The 21,891-nt window shown below is 38.2% G+C and overlaps 1 protein-coding gene across 1 annotated transcript in view; it reads right to left on the bottom strand.

Moving 5' to 3' along the window:
* Positions 1-16,872, bottom strand: part of LOC124170564 — a 64,647-nt gene extending 47,775 nt beyond the window's left edge. The window contains exon 1 of the mRNA XM_046549363.1: positions 16,632-16,872. The gene's annotated coding sequence lies outside the window, so the exon portion shown is untranslated. The remainder of the gene's footprint in view (positions 1-16,631) is intronic.
* Between the last annotated feature and the right edge of the window lie 5,019 nt (positions 16,873-21,891).

Raw genomic sequence — 21,891 nt, 5'->3', positions numbered from 1 at the left:
ATATTTATTTTCGAATAAAATAGACATAATATATCACAAAAGCTAGTAAAAGTTATATAAAAGGCTGAGGAATAGCAGTGGGGAAATGGAAGAATAAGGAGTTCGGAATTACCAACTATTTTTAAGAGATGGAAATAATAGCCACGATTTGCGGATAGTCTTGGGAAAATTTTCAATGATCTGTAAAGAATATTAAAAAATCTTTCGAGATATTCCGATTCGCTCTTCGAGAAATTTTACAGAATTAATAAACCATAGGATTATTTTTGATCGGAAGATATTGAAAAAACTGGAAGAGTAATGGTGGGAAGCTAACATTTCTGATGTCATTTCACATAAAAGCTTGAAATTTTGGAAAAATGATGAGGCATCCTCTGAACTGCCACTTTCGGCGGACGTGTGGAGGGTTAATAAAGGACAGCCTGGAACATTAAGTGGGCATGGAGGAAGAATGAAGTGGTTTTACCGCTGGACGGTCCTGGTGAATGACGTATTTACGCTGAAATAGTAATTTAAACTAGAACGGATGAGACCCATTTGGTGTTGATAGATCTATCGATGCCTAAAGTGTAGTTTCCGTTAAAAATTGTGCTATAATCTAGATGAAACTCTCATGATAAATGGTAAAATCACTAAGGTAAATAAATACGGATGAAAAACCAGGAATAATTGAAGTATGGATAATATAGATAGTAACTGTGGGTAAACTTTTCTCGGAGTTCCCACCGGGTTAAATACTGCATTTTAGCCGACGTTGTAAGTTCCGACTCTGGGCTCATCCTAAGGGCTGCTGAATGTCGTTTTATTTGTTTGTTTTTTTTTGTCGCTAAGTCACATTGTTACAATTGATTTCGTGTATTTATTTATTTTATTTATTTTTCACACACAGCATTTATGTCAATTTAAAGTGAATCATTAGCTTGATAATATAAATCTAAGCAAGAAATTTCAATTGCAAACAACAACAAAACATAAGAGACAAGATTGAAAAATACAATTAAAAACAATTCAACGAAAAATGAAAGGGATAGAAGGGGGAGCTTAGCTATTTACAGATATATGGAACGTAACAAGGTTGACGAAGGAGTCAGATGAGAGCAGGAAAGGATCAATATTATCTGGTAAAGAGTTAAGAAGTGAGGAGGGGCGGTTGTACAGGGAACGTTTGATAAGAGATAGCCTGGGGATAGGCAAGTGGAGAAAAGAATGAGAACGAGTGGAACGGCTAGGGACTCGGACATTAACGAAGGAAATAAATACAGGAGAATCAATATTCGAATTCAGAATGTTGTAGATTAATTGCAAATCATTTTGCTCTTTGATGGGAAATATGAGATGGGATCAGTTGGCATGCTGCGGTAATAGGGAAATCTGTATTTTGAAATCCTGGGAAAGAAACCAGTTAGACTGTTAAGTGTAGAAAGGTTAGTTGGGGAAGAGATGGACCAAATGGGAGAGCAGTATGACGTGATTGGCAGAATAAATGTTGAAAAGAACCTTCGTAGGGCTATGCGATATTTCCGTGAAGCGATGAAGAAGGCCTAAAAGTGACATTGCTCTATTTTTAGTCAATTTGATATGATCGGTATGGTATCAAACTAGAAAAACAAAAAAAGCGATATTCGAGCTCCGAGTCTGAGCTCGAAACGGCGGCTAAAACGGAGTAATTAATCCAGTAGGAATCCCGAGGAAAGTTTACCCGCACTATTCGCCGGGAAAGCATCATATCTTATGAAAGCAGCTCTTCCCGAAAAATGTAAATCAATACAAAGGCGCTGTCTATCATGTGCTTGTTTAAAAGCTTATAAGTTTCGACTCATTAACTCGTTCATTGAGAACCGCGCATTGAGGGAAGAAATCGCTCACGATTTTGAGGGAACTGTAGCCAGCTCAGCTAGAGCGCGCAGCGTCATGAGCCTATCTGCGAAAAGGTTGCCACTATTAGTGCTAGCCCTTGATATCCTATCCCTTACGCCAGTGCTGGGCTTTTTTCCCAAATTTTGAAAATTTTTAGTATTTTACTGCAGTAGGTACATAGAAAGTTAAAGTAAAAACATCTATATCCAAAAGTCCACCATCTAGTGTATTTTCTATGCACTAACTATGCAAAGAACAATTATTGGCAGATATCCAATCGTAATACCCAGCGGGAATATAAAAGACTATAAAATTCAAACAGACGTAATATAACGTTGCCTGCAGTTCTACGAAGTGTCTCGAGAACGTAATATTACCTCATTAGCACTCAAAATTGTTAAGGCGACTACTTGTCGCCGCAGATAGATCGAGAAATTAGTGTCGAATCGAATCACGGGAAATTTATTTTTCATCCTCTCATCACAGTCTTAAATTAAAAAAAAAAAAAGTTCACCGAGCCCTTTCTGTACCTAGGACCTTTTCGGTGTCTAAATGCGTGGACTTTCACGCGAGAAATGAGCGTTGGGCACTCCCTCGTCATGGCAACTGAGTCGCCGGCGACTCCGTGTTGCTCCGAAACAAGTTCTCCACAGTGACGAGTGGTAGGATTCAGGATAGGCGTCCAGGGTGAAGAGGCACCCGAGAATGCTACCCGCTGAGATCTGGTTCGAAGAAAGCTGGATGCCGGGTCAAGAAAATTGCCGCTGATGCCGGACTGCTTGCTGGCTGAAGCGTTCGTTCGCCTTTCACTATGGAAGGGCTGGCCAGGCTGCCGACGTCGTCTTGAAACCCAGCCGCGACTCCAAAGGTCTAAAGGCTCCAAAGGGCCCGGGTAGCTTTTTCGAACTCTACCTATTGGCTAGTTATTTGTTTTTATCCAGCTAACAATCTGTACACTCGATATTTAAAAAAAAATAATTGTACTGTTAAAAATTTGGCGGTCCACATATGATTTGCTGATGTTTTTTGGAGTTTCAAGCGACTTGATGTTAAATTTAGGCCGTCGGCCTAATAATGACATCAGCACGCGGTAAATTCCTAAATATCTGTAAATCATTGTTTTGATTGAATTTATTACAATTATAAGAAAACATAGTTGGCCAGTTTGTTCGTTCTAAATCTAAAGGAAAATATTTAATGGATGAAGAGGTAAATCCTATATTATTTCGACGAGAAAGGGAGTATTAAGGTTTCACTGGGTAGTTATAGGATAAATTTATGCACAATTTGCGTTTTTCCTTAAACCTGTTCAGATTTGAATTCTCATGATATTTTTAAAACCTTAAAGGACACATTTTTACTTGGCCAACATATCACATCACCGATCACCCTGTTAACGATCAGATTGGCTAACAGTATGTACGTTGTATCATAACACTGAGATTTGGATAGGATATTTTACTACATTTCAAGCCTCTAGATGATTCTTTTATCCTAGAAGGGTGCAACCTGGGACTTCATAGCTGACACTATTCACAGATAAAGTGATTGCATTTACAACTATAAATGCTAGTCCTTTGTATGTTGATGGGACTTCAACCCTCATTGTTAATTTTTTGTATCTAAACAGCGTGTTAAAAGTTATTTTTGCGGAATAAATTGTCAGAACACTTTGTATCATCTATCTCAGTTCAAAGCTATGCCATCTATTCATGCTCTAGAAATAATTAATTTAGTAGGATTATTGCTCACAAAATTCGATTCAAATTATTTCCATTACTCGAGGGGCTACTTCCACTTTCGTATGGAGGTATTTCAAAACATTAAATCTCTACAGTTTCATTTATGGCCAAATAATCTAAACGATTGGCTAAGAAGGATTGGATGGATATCATAAATGGAAGACTGAAGGGATAAAAAATATTGTAAATAGCGTGCCTATCATTCATTTTTCAGTGCCGAAGCTTAGGCCCTTTTCAATGGAAAATCGTTTCATGCCACTGCAGTCTATGACAAATTGGTGTGGAAATTATTGAAATTTCCCGATTCAATCTTATACTTTGCCATTGCGTGAAACAATAAACTATCTCTGCATAATCATTATTAATGCGGGCTCAAAATCAATCAATCATTAATCATCTCATTCGATCACATCAAGTCACATTGTGCCAATGATTCTGCTTACGCCGTAGAAATCGCATTGCATTAAAATGAATGAACAAATTTTAAGTGATTATGTAATCAGGGTAATTCCCACGGCGTAAATGTTGTAGGCCAAATTCAACCTTTTATAATTCTGGAATTACTCTAATTTCGTTGCCGAAAGTGTATTTTCGGAAACGTCTCACTTCTCCAGTTACCACCCATAAGACACTTGCAGAATATTTCTGCTGCCCCTACTGCATTTTTAATTCTTTATTTCACCACCAAAAACGGAGCAAAGGCTTTTACATTGGCTATTAACGTAAATAAATAATATCTAAAAAGATAACACAATAAATAATAAAACTAGCTGAAAACAAAATTTTTTAACGTAAGAAGGGACATAATGGATTAGACAACGGTGAAAAGTTCAGGCGGCATTTTAAGGAGGATTTTTTATTAGTGGCAGACGAAAAGAGGTCCAGGCAAGGGATTTTTAAAGCCATGGAGTTAAACAAGGACGGGATTTGGTAGAAAAGTGAGCGTTGAGAGATGGAAAGACGGAATCGCGGAATGTGAAGCGGAGAGTTATTACGTAAGGGGCGAGTAGGAACATGAAAACGGGAAAGAGGGAGAATTTCGTTTGTCCGGAGGGAACTGCTAAAAATTCTATGCAGAAGCTTGAGATCAAATCATGAGAATTGTACAAACGCAAAAACATAATGAAAAGAGTGATAGTGGTAACACTAGAGGCAAGAATTCCAATGCTCCGTGGATGAGAAAATGATATGAAGGAAAAAGCCATGCATGGAGGAGAGCCAAAAAGAGAAGGATGGACATCACAAATGGAAGATTAGTAATATGTACTTTAGGTAAGCATTCAGCTTGCTCTAGCGGGAAGGGAAGAATTATGTTATAAAGTTAATTTGTCGCTGTTGTTTGAATATATTAGCTAACTTTGCAAGCTTCATAAATATTATTACAGAAATGTATTTTTCTGTCATTCCGTATATGCTCCATTAATACTGCACCTACACCGTTAAATGGGGTATCATTTTAAACGTTGAATCAACGCTTCAATGGCTTCTGACGAAAGATACAATCCTAATCTCAAATTTCACTATTTAGCGGGTAGGAGCGGAATGGAGAGGTGCGTAAAACCAATCTTAGGATTGTTTAACAATGATAATGAAGCATTACTTTGACTTAAAAGTTTCGATTTTTCCATGTCGATTACTCGCTTGACGCATATCGACTCCACACATTTCTTTATTCTAATCTTTAATAAAAGGTTGGTAAACTCGTCAAATCCTTAACTAAACCAAAGAAACATAACATAAGCCGGCAAAAAAATTGAAAATAAAATCCAAGAAGTATGGAGAATGTTAAACGTTCTCTATATGAGACATCGTGTCTAAGGAACTTCAAAGATAACTTGTATGACCATAATTCCGGGAATGAAACTCACCCCTTCGAATCCGACCATGCCTTTCTAAATGACAAGAAAACAATTCCCAATCAAAGTGGTCTTTGCGATGACAATTAATAAAGCTCAGGGTCAGAATCTTCAGAGAGCTGGATTGTACTAAACAAAGCCCATTTTTTCGCATAGACAGCTGTATATGGCATTTTCTAAAGTTCGCACTTTCCGTGGTATTTATTTTTGTGTTAAAGAAACTCATAACCAAGAAATTACTGACGACAACGTTGTTACTTCTAATATTGTCTTTAAAGAAGTTTTGAAAATTGCGCACCACTATTCAGTAACAGACGTCATGATTGTTCCTACTTGTACCAAACTATCTTGCACGTATTGTATTCACATGTTTTGTCTATATTTGCAAGAAAACGAGTATACATTAATCACTTTATGATACATCTTCTTCTCTATTTTAAACCCAAATACACCGTTTCCTTAACATACTTATTCCCTGATAGTGTGAAAGTGCGAAATTTTCGCACGGGTTACCTAGTAGTTATTATTAGTAGTAACCAGATTTGAGAGGGAGATATTCTGTTGTAATTCTTTATAAGTAACGCCGAGGAATTCATTCACCAACCATATTTATATACGCTTTATTTTTTTTATTTATGTGCACTGCTTCTTTGAAAGCTTAGGATGACAAGTTGATTTATAGGAATGCCACTTGTTGAAACCAACTTATTACAGAATTTTTATGAAATTGTAGGACTTAAAAAGTCCACTCTTGTTTAAGATAATTGTCCTGAATTAGTCGTCGTCATTTTTTATGTATGCTGCCGATGATAGACGAGGTTAGACTAAGGTCTCAGTAAAGTCCATTCCGTACCCAAAGGCGTTATTTATTTAAATTTCTTTAGCTCTATTATGTTTTCAGTTTTTATTTCGCTGTGAATTCCTGATAAATTGATTATTTTTTAAATAGTCAGTAGCTGACATAATAGTTATTTTTTTACTTATGTTGCTTACTTCATGTATCCTGTCGACGATGGTTCTTTTGTATTTGCTGAGCAACCGACGGGGTGTTTTATAAGGATTCTGGCTCACATTTGATCCCGATTAATGAGGAATCATACAATTTTTCTTATAACCGATGTTTCCTGGACTTGGTCCTCTTTCTTAATCTTCGAGTTCTCTCTTTAACTTCATGCTATCTTCTTTGATCCACAAAAGTCTTAGTGATTAAGTTTCGTATCTTTTTCCATGATCATCTTCGTAGTCTGCCGAAATTTAATCATCGGGGGTGTCATACGCCTGAGAAAAAACATGTAAGATTGAACTTACGTTAATAGGATTTTAATTTAAGTTTACTTCCAATTTTTCAAAGCTGCACTTGCATAAGCCGAAGAAATATTGATATATTTAAACGGTTTATGGCGTTCTACGTTTTTCGATTCTCAGTATCCATGCCTCACGAACCTTCTACAATTGCTCACCACATCCTCTTTCAGCCATTTATTTCTGCACCCCAGATTTTCCTAGGCCTTCGTCTCAGTGGCCTTTCCTCTGGGATCACTGAAATATTTGCTGCGGCAGTCTTTTATTTTCCATTCGTTGCACGTGCCCCATACCACTTCAACTGCTGTGTTCGTATATAGCCTATCGTCACTAGTATTCATAGTTTCTCAGATCCTCAAATTTATAATTCTTCCCCTTTTTGATTTGCCGGCTGATTTTCACCAGAAGTCCATTTCAATCCAATTAATAATAGTAAGTCTGGCTGTAATAATACCTTGATCATAAGCGCCAGTGTGGCATTATTTAAATCTAAAAAGAGTTGCGATTGATTTTTTCCTCGAACTATTTAAAGATGTTTCTCATGTTTTTTTTAATATTTTATTCCAACTATTCAATTTTACGAATAATCATCAACTATAATCATCTTAGAAATGTTCACTGACCGTATTTGTGAAAAAAATCTGGAAACTCCTCTGGAAATATCAAAAGTGTGTCAGAAAAACCTGGAAATCTTTTTTCGTTTACGCAGCTGTTGGACGCCATGTAGTAAGGTTGTAGTGAATTTTAAAGGGGCGCTCAGCAGATGTCGGACGTTTAAAGAGACTGAGCGACAAGAGTGGAAGTGTGGTCTCAACATGTGAGTCCAGGCAACTGGTGGATCTTGAAGAGCAAGATCAGATTGGCGGATTTTAATGACCTCCAGGTAAAGCACGATGCTAGTATGCGGGAAAAATGGCGAGTAGCTTTTACAGTGCACATGTCAGGCATGACTTCAAATCGACGCAAAATGCTTGTCCAATAAGAATATATTTACATTATTTTGTAATTACCCTATGGCGGCGTATAAGTCGTTGTTTTTATGTACTCATTCACCGTTGAACGAGGATTTCAGTCGAGGACAATGGTAAATGCGGAAACGGAAATTCAGGGATTTTCCCTCGAACATGCGAATTTTGTTTTTACCGCGGACTTCAACAATTCAAATGCATATCTCATTCTTCTGTTAATGTCGTTGCCACAGCACGTATTTCGAAGCGTGTTCAAACCACTATTTTCTGTAAAACTAATGATCTGAGTACTTTTAATCCCTTTGTACAACGCGTTATGATTCATCCCCTTTTTTACTTAAATTAAATACCGGGGCTGGTGAGTTGCTTGGTTTATGATTTTCCGTGGAAATATATAACATGAATTCAGTCTGCACTGCAGGTTTTCTTTGGAAATTCACCCTAGTCAGTGGTGTGCAAAACTTGCAGCTAATAGATGGGCCTAGCACGAGGATGGGATTTCACTAACGCCCATTATTTTGCGGTGAAAAAAACACCGATTTAAGGGTTGACAACTCCTATTTTAGCCATAAAATAACGACACATTTTGCATTTCTCTACTCATAAAAGATCTTTGTAATAAATCTAAACTTTTAAATATTAATATATTTTTATAAATTTGCATTGTAACTGCTTCAAGTTAGGTGAAGTGTTTGAAAAGTTTCACTCTCATGAGCTTATAGTTTTAGGAAAGTCAAGCCTTAAAGATGCGCAATTAATTATGCATAACGTTGGCAAGAGGATTGGTTTATTTAATCAGTCGCCTACTACCGAAATACAAGTGAAGGTATTTTATGAGTTAAGTAGGTCAATAAATTTTTATCATTATGAATCCAAACACCTATTTTCGACGGATATTTTCAATTTTTTGCAACACATATCTTTCTTAAATATATATATTTAGCAAAAAAATTTCATGCTTAACCCTTAACCAGTGACGTGCAATTCTTGTTACACTACCAGTGACGTGCGGTCTGGGAGACCGCAATAAATCAAAAATTCATAAAATATTGCTACGCCATTTTTATTGCTTTGTTTAATTTTTCTTTGAATGCTTAACTATTCTAAAACTTATATTAAAATTTTTACACTCCCAATACGAATCAATTTGTCATTTAAAAAATTGTGATTTGAAGCAGGATCAAAAAACTGATGCCAAAAACACTTGAGTTATAATTATTATATTTATGTATCAATATTTCGCCAGATTCAAAAAAGGCCGTAAATGTTAAAGTTGGAAGGCTAAGTAGTAAGTAGCCATGACATTTATCCCGCTTATTCCTTTTCTTGATGCATTCTTAGTAAGTGACTTGCGGTCTCACTGACAGCTAATCGAATTCAATGGCAAATTTACAGAAATTAATAAAAGGAACGTTACATTTGAAGAGTGGGATGTCCTTGTTATGCAAAAATATGAAGCTAACGAGAATTATAGATATTTTTAAATTTTAATTTTGAAAATATTCATAATTTTAGAAACGCAGCGGTCTCTCAGACCGCACGTCACCGGTTAAGGGTTAATGCAATTTATTACGCGAGGATAGGCTTTTCGGAAGTTGTTGCAGCCCGAATGTACACAGGATGCTGTATGACATCTTTCTACGCGTCAAGTTTCTGTGGAGCTCCTGCTCTGTATCATCGCGCGTGTCATATTTTACTAAAACATCTCATGCTCCAGGAACCATACGGCAAGTTCATGACCATCGACATATGTCAAAGTGTATCTTCAATTACCTATTTTGATTTTCCCGCTATTAAACGAGTTGTGAGTGGGTAAATGAGTTTGCACCACGAGTAGCGAGAGGCCTGTAACCTCGGTGTGTATCTAGTGGGATGTCGAATCGATCAATGCTAGTATTATGCGATATTGCGATGCAACGATCATCATGATGCACGTGAGCTTTCGGTTGGGGTATTGATCGTCCTCGGCGTGCGATACATCGCATTGCGATATATTTCGATGCTGGGCGACGCAATTTGATGGCTTTGTGTAATGCGAGGCGCTTTTGAGTGCATTTAGTGAGGTGAAATTTTTTAACAGTATTACATTACAGAGGACAGGGTCGCCCACTTAAAAAAATGCGGTAGATCAGGTAATCGACAAAATTTCACGAGAAAATTTTTCAGTCTTTCAGTGATGAACGCTACGTAAATCGAACTTGATGCCATTAGAGCGAATACAAAAATACCTTCCCAAAAATTTAATTTATGGAATGGGAGGTATAGGAAATACAGAATAGCACTTTTTAAGGTTCACTTTCGAATTTTAATCGTTACAACCCGTTTCATAACTAATTAATTAATTATGATTATTACGTTTTAAAACCTGGGTAGTTCCTGTCAAAATTCGTGAGTGAACCTATCAAAGTTTTATTCTATTATTTTATTTTCTATCGTGGGACGGTAAGACTAAAGTTAAGCCTGGATTTATGGGAAATTTAATATAGGTTATTATGTCATTGATATTTTGTGTAAACAGTTTTGCAAATGCTGGAGCTACCGTATAATGCGGTAGGGTTGGCAGCCCTAAGTTCCCTTTTAGCCGCACGAGTCAGTGTGTAAAGGGTGTGCAGCCCCTGCCAATGACCCCTCCGCTGCCGTCAATGCCTCCCTCCCCTCTGTGCACGCTTCAATTCGCTGTGGTATATTTTGCGATTCGCCCGTGGGCCGAGTCTTTGATCCCTCGGCATTTCCTTGTCCACCGCGTTTGCTTCCCTCCGGGCTTAGAATCATCTCCCATCGATTGAGTCGACGTGTCTCTCGACCAGATTAACTTACTGCTGTGAGAGCAAATTTTATTTATTTCAGCCCCGTAGTCCCTTATGTGGTGCCGCAGAATGATGATGATCAGAAGTCCGAGGCGGAGATGATGTGACTTCATTGACCCCATGCCATGAAACATGGTGGACTGATGGGGACAATCAAAACCATGATTTCCAAAACGACACAATTCCATTCGCCATAAATTTGGGATTAACTGTATTTTTATATATATTCTGGGTAAATATATACAGCTGTTGCTTCGTTTTTTTATATGAATGGATATTACTTAGATAATCTATCTGTTAATGGAAAGATGGTGGGGGGTTGGCTTTGTTAACTTAGAAGATCTATAGGTAACTGGCTGTCTCCAAACTTGGGTAATTCCAATAATGTTTTGAAAATCACGACTTCAATTTTCTGAGGTGAAGTTTATGGGAAGCACAGCAAATCAAGACCTCGATATCAGATGAGGCATATAGAACAGGTAATGAGAGGTGTCAAATACAAGAAATGCGTTAATTTGGAAACGTTGGCAGATTTTAACGAGTTATCTGATTGAGTGGATATAAACTTCAAGCCATTTCTAAGGTTTTTGGGCGATGATTATACCCAGTAGTCTTATAAAAATTTCTTGTTTAGTTCCTACTCCACCGCAGGTTTCATCCCGAGCGACCATTGACCAATAGCAACACCTGCGACCTACCGTGAGATGTACGCTCCTTGCGGCACCCTCTATTTCCGACGGAGGCTTTTGGTGTCGGGCCCAGAGGTTAGTCACGCGACGTGTTGGGGTGGTTCTGCCTTCAATTGCGTGAAATCTGTGAGTGATAAGAGCACGCTCTGCTCCGACTTATGGTTTAGTTTTCATCTTTCAGGCTTGCAGAAACACTTGGATTACTAGGTTCTGGAAAAGAATGCCCATTGTAGTTTTCATACGATATTATTCATGCCTTAATGTTATAATTAGTTGTTTCAGGCGTGAATTTATGGAATCTACTTTACACAATGAAAAGTAAAGAAAGTTTTGTAGTTCCATAAATATATTTAATGTATGACCTAGGTTTCGACGTGGGACGTCATCATCTGGTGATGACGTGCCCCGTTCGATGACGTCGAAACCTCGGTCGTGCATTAATATATGTGTGGAATTAAAAAGCTTTCTTTACTTTTTATAATACCTAATTGTGTTGAAGGGGGATGGTTTATTGATAGGAAGAGAGTAGATATTTTATCTTACTGGGAATTGAGAGGAAAGTTTAATAAGGGAGATTGGGTGATTCTTTACATTCTCCGAGTAAACCTACCTAAACCGGTTTAATACCTTATGTAAATAAGTTATTGATTAGTCACTTTTTCTTGATACTTAATCGTATTTTCGAAATATTTTCCATAGGTATCTCGGTATTTTGGTGTTAATTTTGAGATAGTGGCTTCATAATGATATAATCCCTACACGCCCGTTATTAATTAAAGCCTCATTTCAGATCAGGTATGCATTTTTCCGATGGTTATTTAGAACATCTACGTAACGTACGTTTAACACTACTAGTAGTGTTAAACTAGTAGTAAATGTTCTTTTTAGGAAGCTCACGGTGGGTCGCAGATGGTGCGGCAGGCAATACGCACTGGTATGAGATGCAATAGATACGGAGGGTGGAGCATGAAGCAGGATGCATCTCTTGCTTTCGATACCAAAAAACCATATTCCACGAAACACTCGACCCCATTTACTATTCGATATCATACCTAGGGCCAAAACGCAATACATATTTACTTTAAAATGGCTATTGTCGATAGGAATAGAATGAAACTAGTTTCCGATAACGTGACATCTATAGAAGTAGAACGCTATTCTTTGTAGGCTCTAGCATTTAATCAGGCTATTATCATTTCACATAGCTTATTTTGATTTTTATTTCTTTTTTATCAAATCAATTGTAATTTTTTCTGTCCAATTCATTCATAGAAAAAGAGTCGATGCCCGTTTCATTTTGTTACGCGAAAAATATTGTCAGCATATTGGAGTTTGCTATTTGGGAGGGGTAAAGTGAGAGAGTCCGAGGTTATTGGCGAAATGACTCCTTTAAACCTGACCGGTAGAAAGCCTTAGTAGTAATTTACAAATGAAATCTCTGTTCCTCTAGCCTAGTCGCTAAAAGCACGTTCGAGGTGACACGTAGTTACTTCGTTATCGGACTCAGGTCAGAGATTCCTTCGCTGGAATTACACCGCCTAGAGTTATATTTTACTCCAGAAATGTTAGTACTTCATACTTTTTATGAAATGCGTTAAAGGTAGTGCATCGAAAAATTCCAGACTCGCATTTCCGGTTGGTGAACATGATCATAAATTGTTACGCTAGAGTCTATGGATAATTTTTAGGTGTGAAACTATCATTGCTGAAATGAGATTGAACTCCATAGTTGGTTTTTCTTTCAAATTTTAACTATGCATTTGTGATGTAATTTTGGAGTGTTTAATAAAAAGGATATAACAAGGCCATTCTCCCCAGGAGGAAAAAAGCATCACATTAGTGCGAATAATCGAATGAATTTCTTTGAGCGTAACTTTTAGTTCCTAAAGTTACAAATGTGCATCTGTAAATGAAGTATTACTCCAAATTTTAAAATATCGCCTATTGGATTATACGCTTTTCTGTATGCCTTGGGCTAATTCTTTCGCATTCGTCTCGAATTTATGTGCCTGAGATGCTTAATTAAAAAAATGTAGCACCTTCGTGAGAGCGTACATTGGGTGAAGCATGGATTATGAATGTTTTGGTAATGCTTTGGGGAGACTGAAATCTCTCTTTTCCGCAGTACCATCTTAATTTTAATGATTATGTATACAATGTTGCGGGCCATGCAGTCGACATCCTCCAACAATCCATAAATTAAGAACTCATATTTAGTGTAATTATAACGATTTTAATGTGTATGCACAGCACTTTTATCTAGCTATTAACAACCTGATGTATGTTTGGTCCACAGTAACTAAGCGTTGTAGGTACAATGCATAGACAATGGTGACGATACTAAATTTCGTCGCATTAATGTCCCTTAGGTTTGGGTTGGAATAACTAATAAGAAAAAAATAATGCAGGAAAAGTGATGACATGTTTCTAGGTATGTATGCGTTTTTCTAGGCAAATTTTAATTTTACATGCTTATTTTATTAGTTTTTTTACACGGTTGTTACGAAAAAGTACTTTTTAGAGTATCCGATATAAACCCCTTTCGAAAACAAGTAGTAGACTACTTATTCATTGTTGGCAAGTGTTGAATGCGTTAAACGAAAACGCCGAGAGTATGGAAATATTCTTATTCTGACCTGCTAATTTTTACTTTGTGATCATTGTATGATTCTCCAGAACTGATAGGTACATGTGTATCTGGCAATATTTAAATACAAATCTAAAAGTCTGTATATCTCCATCAAATCAGGTAACTTTGCATAATCACAATCAATTTTATGATGTTGTTTCGCCATAGAGGGTTTGGGCACTGGATTATACCCTAATAGAATGCCTGAAATATTATATTACATTTTTGGCTTTATGAATGATTATTTAAATCCAAGATATCTCCATACCTTAGACAATTTAGGTTTGGTCATTTTTGCTGTTCCTTTTTTCCGGATAGAAATTGGTTCATGTCTTTTCGCTAGCTATATGCTCGATCAACACCAATTGTTAATTGATTCTCTAGGTCGCTATCCCATTCCTATTGATACATGTTATCCAGTTCTGTGAATAATATTTGTAATTAGCGCTCAGTTTTTACGGATTTAGTCAGAGTGGACAGAAATGATAGGCCAGATGTCGTAGCCTAAGTGAAATGTTTTTATTGCGAATCCCATCCCTCGGGTGAGTGCCTGCGATTCTCTTCCCGATAAGCGCTTTTCGTCCGTCCGCGGGGATGAGCCGTGGTGGTACTGCGAAGACGGCCTCCAATCCTCCCCTTCTCTTGACCCCATCTACGTGTGCACAATGCCCCGTAGTAACTACCTCCTCCATGGCCTAGGATTTTTTGGATATCAGCCGTTAAAGTGAAAAATTATCATTGTAATTGTACACGTTGGTTTGTACCTGTCTAGATTGTAGATAAATGTCCATTACGGTACTTAATTTTTATATAAAAGCGAATCCCTGTCCAACCGTTTGAAAACGCACTGTTCAACTGTTTTATTATATCGATTATAACTTATGCCTGGATATGGGTGTGACAAATGGTCCTGAGAAAGCAACAGTTAGCGTAAATAAGAGTACTATAGTAAGTTTACGCTTTTTTAAAGTTATGTAGATTATTACGAAATTTTAACTATCGTATATTTTTTCCCTTTCGTCCGTATTTATTATTGTCAATTATTTCCGCGGGAAATAATGAACTAAGTGACGATAATACCTATGCGTTCGCAATTATCTAACTCTTGTTGTTTCCACCTGAAGTGGATATATAGGGCGGTCCCGTAAAGTTGTACCCTGGATACACCCATGAGGCGTATGTTCACGAGTGATCATAAACTCTTAAGTGTGTCGCGAAGCCCCTAGTCTATACCTGAGTCCCTTCATGAAATGGGAAAACCCGCATCCTGGCTACTAGCAGGGATGGTCGCCATGGAAACATTTTGATGACGCGTGTGTGAATTTTTTATCATTAGTTATCACGTTTTCAATACAATTCCTGGGAATGATAGTGGGCGTTAGTCCTCCATAGGACTGGCTTGAATAATAACATACATCCGGGATCATTTCTCAATCATCTTTTACATGTTTTCAAATCCAAATTAATTAAAATCTCAAATCATTATTCATAGCCTTAGACTTATCTCTACACATAGTGAAATCCTGTTTCACGACTGTAATGGATGTATTGAAACGAAGTATTTTAAGAAAGAAATATTTTTATCGATTTTGCTCCATTTGAAGAAATATTACTGCGATAAAAAACAAGAATCAAATGTTCAAAAGTATAATATGAAGATCTGTTACCTATATAATAAATCATCAATCACAAAACTGTTGCTTAAGCAGGGGGTATCAAATAAAAACCTTTAAACCAAAACTATGCGTAATATTTCCCTCTAAAATGTACCAATTCGTCGCTTCGTGCTCAAACAGCCCCTCAAACCCGTACGCAATATAGATATTTGAAATGTTTGTAAACATAGCTCGGCCATCTCGCTTTTTGGATTTCCGTAGTCCTATTCCTGGAATACTCTATTTATTCAGTGCAAAATAAATTCAGCCCTGAGGAGTGAAGCTTTTTGGGCGTCATCAAAGGCACGGTGTGTCTTTGAAGAAAGTCGAGGCTGCGTGACATGGGGGGCCGGAAAGCCTAGCGTTGACCCCGCCGAGGGGCATATTTCGCAGTCCGTTGTGCCGGAATTTCGCCCCGAGCCAGCGACACCGCAATTCCCTGCTTCACCGCCAGAGAGCACGACGTTTGCTGGGTCACAGCTAGACGGCTCAGTCATCGTCGGTGGTTTGAACGGCTCACCACGCCGGGGGACGGGGTTTAAGTCCCGCAAATCTTAATCGTGGCAATCCATCATCAGTGGGTAGATTTGAGTAGGACACAAAACACCGTCCATCAAATGGGACGTTAATCCGTGTTTCCTATATCGTATAATGGTTTGGCGCAAGAAATTGCCGGTACGGATTTCCACCCTCAAGCGTCCAGTTTTTATTATATAGCCTATTTCAAAGGAGTTGGCGGCTGAAGATTCGGCCTTTCTGGTCAGTTGTCGTTGATTCTGGTTTAGGAGTGATGGATGAAGATTGCAATGATTATTGATGTTAACTGGCAGATTCCTCGAATGTCCCTCCCGAACGAGAGTTGTTAAGGAGAGCGGAAAGTTTCTCCCTTTGTCCCGAGTCATTGGAAGTGGCCACGGTCCGTGGCGCCAATTACCGCGTCTCGAGATGCACTGAGAGCGGTCGTGGGAGAAGGCCGCGCTACGGCACTCCTCACGGCCCACTCGGGCATCGATCCCCGGGCGGCCCCTCACTCCCCGCCGCCCCCCGGGGCAATCGATAGGCGCGCGCGGCGGCGGGGCGGGGGCGGTGGGGGCGGGTGCGGGGGGATGAGGGAATGGGGGCCTACCTGGTGGGGGGGTAGCGCAGTGGCTGGCCATGCACAGAAAAGTCCCGCGGCCCGCGTGGCACGCCTGGTTGGCACGCTGCGGCTACGACCTCCGTCCTCGAGGTGTCTCGGAGCGCGGCCCTCGGCGATGTGTCAGCGGCTCCCGAGCGCGGCTCTCACACACGGCTTGCACTCCTCTCACGGCCGCCGCACCCGCTTCATCCTCGGCCGGCACTAGCGCGGCAGAGCGGCGCCACTGCCGCTCCGCGCGGCGCCGGCGGGTGCGGGGCGGGGCGGCGGTGACGTCACGGCGCGACCCCGTTGCTACGGAGAGATCGAGCAGCGGAGATTTCCCCCTCCGGACCCCCAGCCTCCCTCACACCACCCGCGCTAACTCACGCCATCCCACCCTAGGGTTGTACATATACTGTGACTCGGGCGGCGTGAATAGGGTTGGAAGATGCTAACAATGACAGGGACAACTTTGTGAATTTCTATGTACATGTGTCACATTAGCTACAACCAGTTACGTCAAAAAAATTTCTGATGATGTCGACTCTTTTGAAGAAACCGGTTGTTGTAAATATTAAAGTTTCTTTGGATTTTTCTCAATTTTCTAGCGCGTATTGTCATATTGAATTTCCATCAGGTTTGCCTGAAAGCGTCGAGATCATTTGTTGTTTTAGCAAAATTTTAAAGTGGCGATGACACGATTTTCTTAGTTTTATAAAAATAACATCTATTATAAAGGTTTTAAATTTTCTAAAAAAAATTTGGGCAGAGGGAAGCTATTGCATAAACGCCAGAATGGTCGCAGAATTGTATTCATATGAATTTTGTACAGCTAAAGACAAAATCTTAACAAAGTACTATTTCAATCGTATTTTGGTTGGTAACTGATCTTTTACGACATTTCAGCCTTGTTTTAAAATTTTGTCGTTGAACTTGACCTAAATATTGGTGTACGTGCAATGGAAACTCCTTTGTTTTGAGATGTTATTAAATATTTCTGTTTATCAAATCAAGTCATTTGTTAGGCGTAAAATGTCAGATCCCTTTATGTTTTTTTTAGAATTAACTCTTGGATATCGTGCAAAAGTATAAACTGTGGTGCATGTCGAGGATACTTTTACGTAAGGCAACCGTGGGTATGGATGGAGAACTGAGTACGTGTTGCTCTCTGTAGTGGTATGGGTGGTGATATTTAAGTGTCGTCGCAGACTGTCATCTCGAGTTTTGATGCGGATAACGATGTAACGAAAGAGGATATATAAGAACTCATTGCGTTTATGTTTTTTTTTTCTTTTTTTCATTCTGCGTTGTTTTAGACTTCATTTCAACTCTCTATTAGTATTTTTTAAGTCGGTTGCGACAAACAGTAAACATGTATGAGGAATAGAGCGGAGAACCGATTTTGACGACTCATATCTTGGAAATAAACATTACCGTATTAGTTTGGGCATGGTTAGTGGTTAATGCGTTTTAAAAGTATGCCATGTGTATGGAAATCGAGTTAGCGCTTTAATGTCAGTAGGTGGGAACAAATGGCCAGTTTATGGGGTCCAATTGTGCCTTGCGATTTCGGGACGATATATGTTCGACGGAATATATAATATACTTCGAAGGAAATTATTCCCCGCATCAAGATTGAAATTATGCTGTTTTAATCTCATCACTCGGTTATTTTGATATTTATGACTTAAGTTTGAAATGTTTACTTGTAGTTCCCGGTTGCTAACCACCAGCCATCAGAAACAGAGAGCGATCGAATGTAATCAAACAAGGCAAGCAGTGGGAATCTCTATTTTGTGTTATAAATTCATCATCATCATTAGTCAACAATCCTAAGATTGGTTTGACGCAGCTCTACATTTCTATCTTCTATCCTCTAACCTTCTTACAGCGACGTATTTCTTCTATTTTATATCCTTTATATAACCTGTCTCATGTAACTCATTCGGGGCCGTCCCTTGCCGTTTTTCCCTTCCACTCATTCTTCAACGATTGTCTTCACCAGGCCATCGTGCCTCAAAATGTGGCCAACTGTGAAGTTAAAAAAAAGGCTCGATTTTATGGGTATTTCCGTTTTCCTTCTTTCGGGCTTTCTCGGATAATATGATCTTAATAAATAATAATCCCAGAAAGGAAGATGCTCTCCAGTTGTGAATAGAAAATTCCACTCCTCTGGTATAAACTCTGAGGGTATAATGAAAGCATGACAATTTCTATTAATTCAGGTGTCAATCATTAGATTCAGCGATATGCTTGGCATGAGATGCTTAGGCAAATTTTATCATGATGACAATGCAAGTATCTCGGAGTTAAATCTATGTCTCATCGTACTAATTATGCGTATGATTCATGAAGCATCAGAAAACCATTCTACAGTAGATTTTAACCCTCAGAAGCGCAGTTCATTTTCTTGATTTTCTCAGCCTCTCAATTTGGCATTATTATGGTTGATTATGCTACAGTGAGGAATGAACACTGAATAAATATCGTGTTGAGATGGCAATTTGTGTAGATATATATTTTTGGTTGCGTCTTGTGAATCAAGACGATATAAACTTCCTCTTGTGTGGTGTGAAGTTCAATTCCCAAACTACGCTTACTATTTTATACTATGTTATTAAGTCTTTCCTCGTTATAAATAATAATTTTCAAGCATAGCCCAACTGTCGTGTTTTTTCCAGATACAAAAAAAACGGCAGACCCTGATTTTCGTCGAATTTTTGTGCTTACGTAGGATTACTAGTCTTTAAGTTTTTAAGTCTAGCCTTATTTGGTTGCATATTTTTTCTAGTAAAAATTTAAATATAATGAATCAATCGCCGTATATTTCAGTCCAAGAGAGAATTAAATTCTCTATATTTGATTATTTTAACGGGATATTTTATTTTGAATTAGTTAAATTAAAGTTAAGCTAAATTCAAGTTTTTCGTCTTTGTAATTATTACTTATTTTACCCGCACGCAGGATATGTTAGACTGTTAGCACTAGGTATATGACTGTACATGATATGACATACTCTTAAGCAACGCTATGTACAAAAGGGGCACGAATATTTTTGGGAAAGCTTTGGTATTTTAAGCACTCACAATTTACAAATTTAGGCTCTTTTTTGTGCCTTCGGAGCTAAGCTTGTTCTCTTTACGCTCACGCTTACTATTCACGTGAGGTTCCAATCACAGAGAAATCCAGATACTTAGGTTGTTTCAGGACTCTGAATGACGCGAAATTTTGTGCATTAAATTATCTAATTCAGTGACACTGTGTGTAATTATCTCGCCATGGTCCGCAAAGAACGCCTTTTCTCTGACACCATCCAAGTTACTATTGATGTCTTAAAGACATTTTTATCTGGCATTGAATGCAAAAGTTGTTATTTACTCGTTGAACATGAGCAGACAGCAGATGATTCCTGCCCTAGAAGTCAAATCACACGATAATGTCGTACACTCAAGTTAAGGGATAGTGGAAATGATTGGATTCACTATCCCTTTTTCCATCCCTTAACGTGTAGGTGAAATCTCTGCTGCATATAAGTCCATAGTTATATGTATGTATTGTGTTTCCGCCAGATGATAATACAATAAAGGTCTTGGAATGATATGTTTGGATGCAGTTGACTCCAATGCTACGCAAATTATCAGGTGTTATCGTTAATGACGGCTCTGCACTCTATCATAAAGAAAGCGTGTAGCTTATATGATCCCTCGACTTGTATGGGAAAAATTGTTGCGTAGTTCGGATGTTTTCTTTCTTTTATGTCTCAGGATAAAAATATAAAAAAATCAAGCCACATTTTAGTTTTGTAGGAATTCAACGTATTTCAACGCGTTTTATGGGGAATGATAAAAATTATCTTCTATATAATTTCATGCATACTCTCTGTTATTTAACCTTAAGGTTGCTTCGGAAACTTAAGGGATTAGCCTCACCTCGAACTAAGTCACAGTCGTGTGATTTAAGTTGATTTTAAGTTGATTTAAATTCACTCATTCAGAGTAGAGGGTCTAGTAGCTTTCCCTGAGCCACCTGCCGCTTCTAGGGTTTGTCAGGAGTGTGCGAATACTTTCTCCGGGATGTGAACCCGAGACCTTTCGATCACCAGCGAAGTGCTCTACCCACTTCGCACAACCAAGCTTCCCGTATCATTTATATATTATATTATTCAATAAAAGTTACAAGTTGGCTATTTGCCAGGTGGTAATAGTCAATATGTAATGAAAATGGAATAAATGAAAATTCATCACCAAAATGAAACTAGATCAGTGAAATCGAAAATTTAAGATAAGCAATGAAATTATTTTCCAAGATAAATTTTTTGCACCTCTTCATTAAAATCTTTGTGTTGATAGGATAGGGCTGAAATAATTCTGCAGGGAGTCTGTTCCAATCATTAATCGTCCTGTTGAGATATGAGAACTTTTTTACGCTAGTCCTTTGAAGCCGGCTTTTCATCTTGTATTGGTCTCTGGAAGTTGGAAGGTTGGAAGTTTTATTAATAATCCCTTTCTAATTTTCATCTCAGTTGTATATAAAGCATCAAAAAACAATTATTTATAAATAATGTTGATAGTGGTACGGACTAATATTGAGTCACATTGTGCTTCATAGACAGCAACAATATAAATTCCAATTATTTGATGGTTTCCATTGTTACGATGCTAGTAGGTGCCAACTTGTACATAACTCCCCTTATATATCAAATGGACCTTGGATATCATTGAAGTCATTGTTAATGTGTTCCCTCAGAGTCCAACGATTTACGCTTCAACGACCTGATTGCACTAGACAGACTCGAAAAACTAAGTTTATGTATTTCCATAAAACTTGCAAATATACTTTCGTATTTCATCGACTGTCGGCCAAAAAGAGACTTACCATGCCATATTTTATGGAAATTGTATTTGAATGTCTGCATTTTTATGCGGGCACTTTAGGCGATATCTGCTCGTCTTCTCATGCGAAAAATGCTGATGAATGATATATATTTCCCCTATTTTGAAATAAATAAACCGATACAATGTTCGCTATACTTCCAGAGCGGTGGTAACAATAAAAATTCGGCTGGAACCGTTTTGATTTATTTACGAATTAATTCTGCAATTGTAGTCCAATCAATCAATCTATCAATTTGGTTGAGTGAAAATGGCCCTAACTCAAAACTATAAGGATTCGATTGTTCTCTTCTCTGTGGCCTTATTCCGCATTAACCTTGATGGATGTTGACTATGGTGGAAAACCTTTTTAACAGCGTTCGCGAAAAGTGTTTTCA

Source organism: Ischnura elegans, chromosome X (assembly GCF_921293095.1).
Source record: "Ischnura elegans chromosome X, ioIscEleg1.1, whole genome shotgun sequence".
Classification (NCBI taxonomy): Eukaryota; Metazoa; Arthropoda; class Insecta; order Odonata; family Coenagrionidae; genus Ischnura; species Ischnura elegans.
The sequence above is the reverse complement of the archived record's forward strand: the minus strand, read 5'-3'. Positions and strand labels throughout refer to the sequence as shown.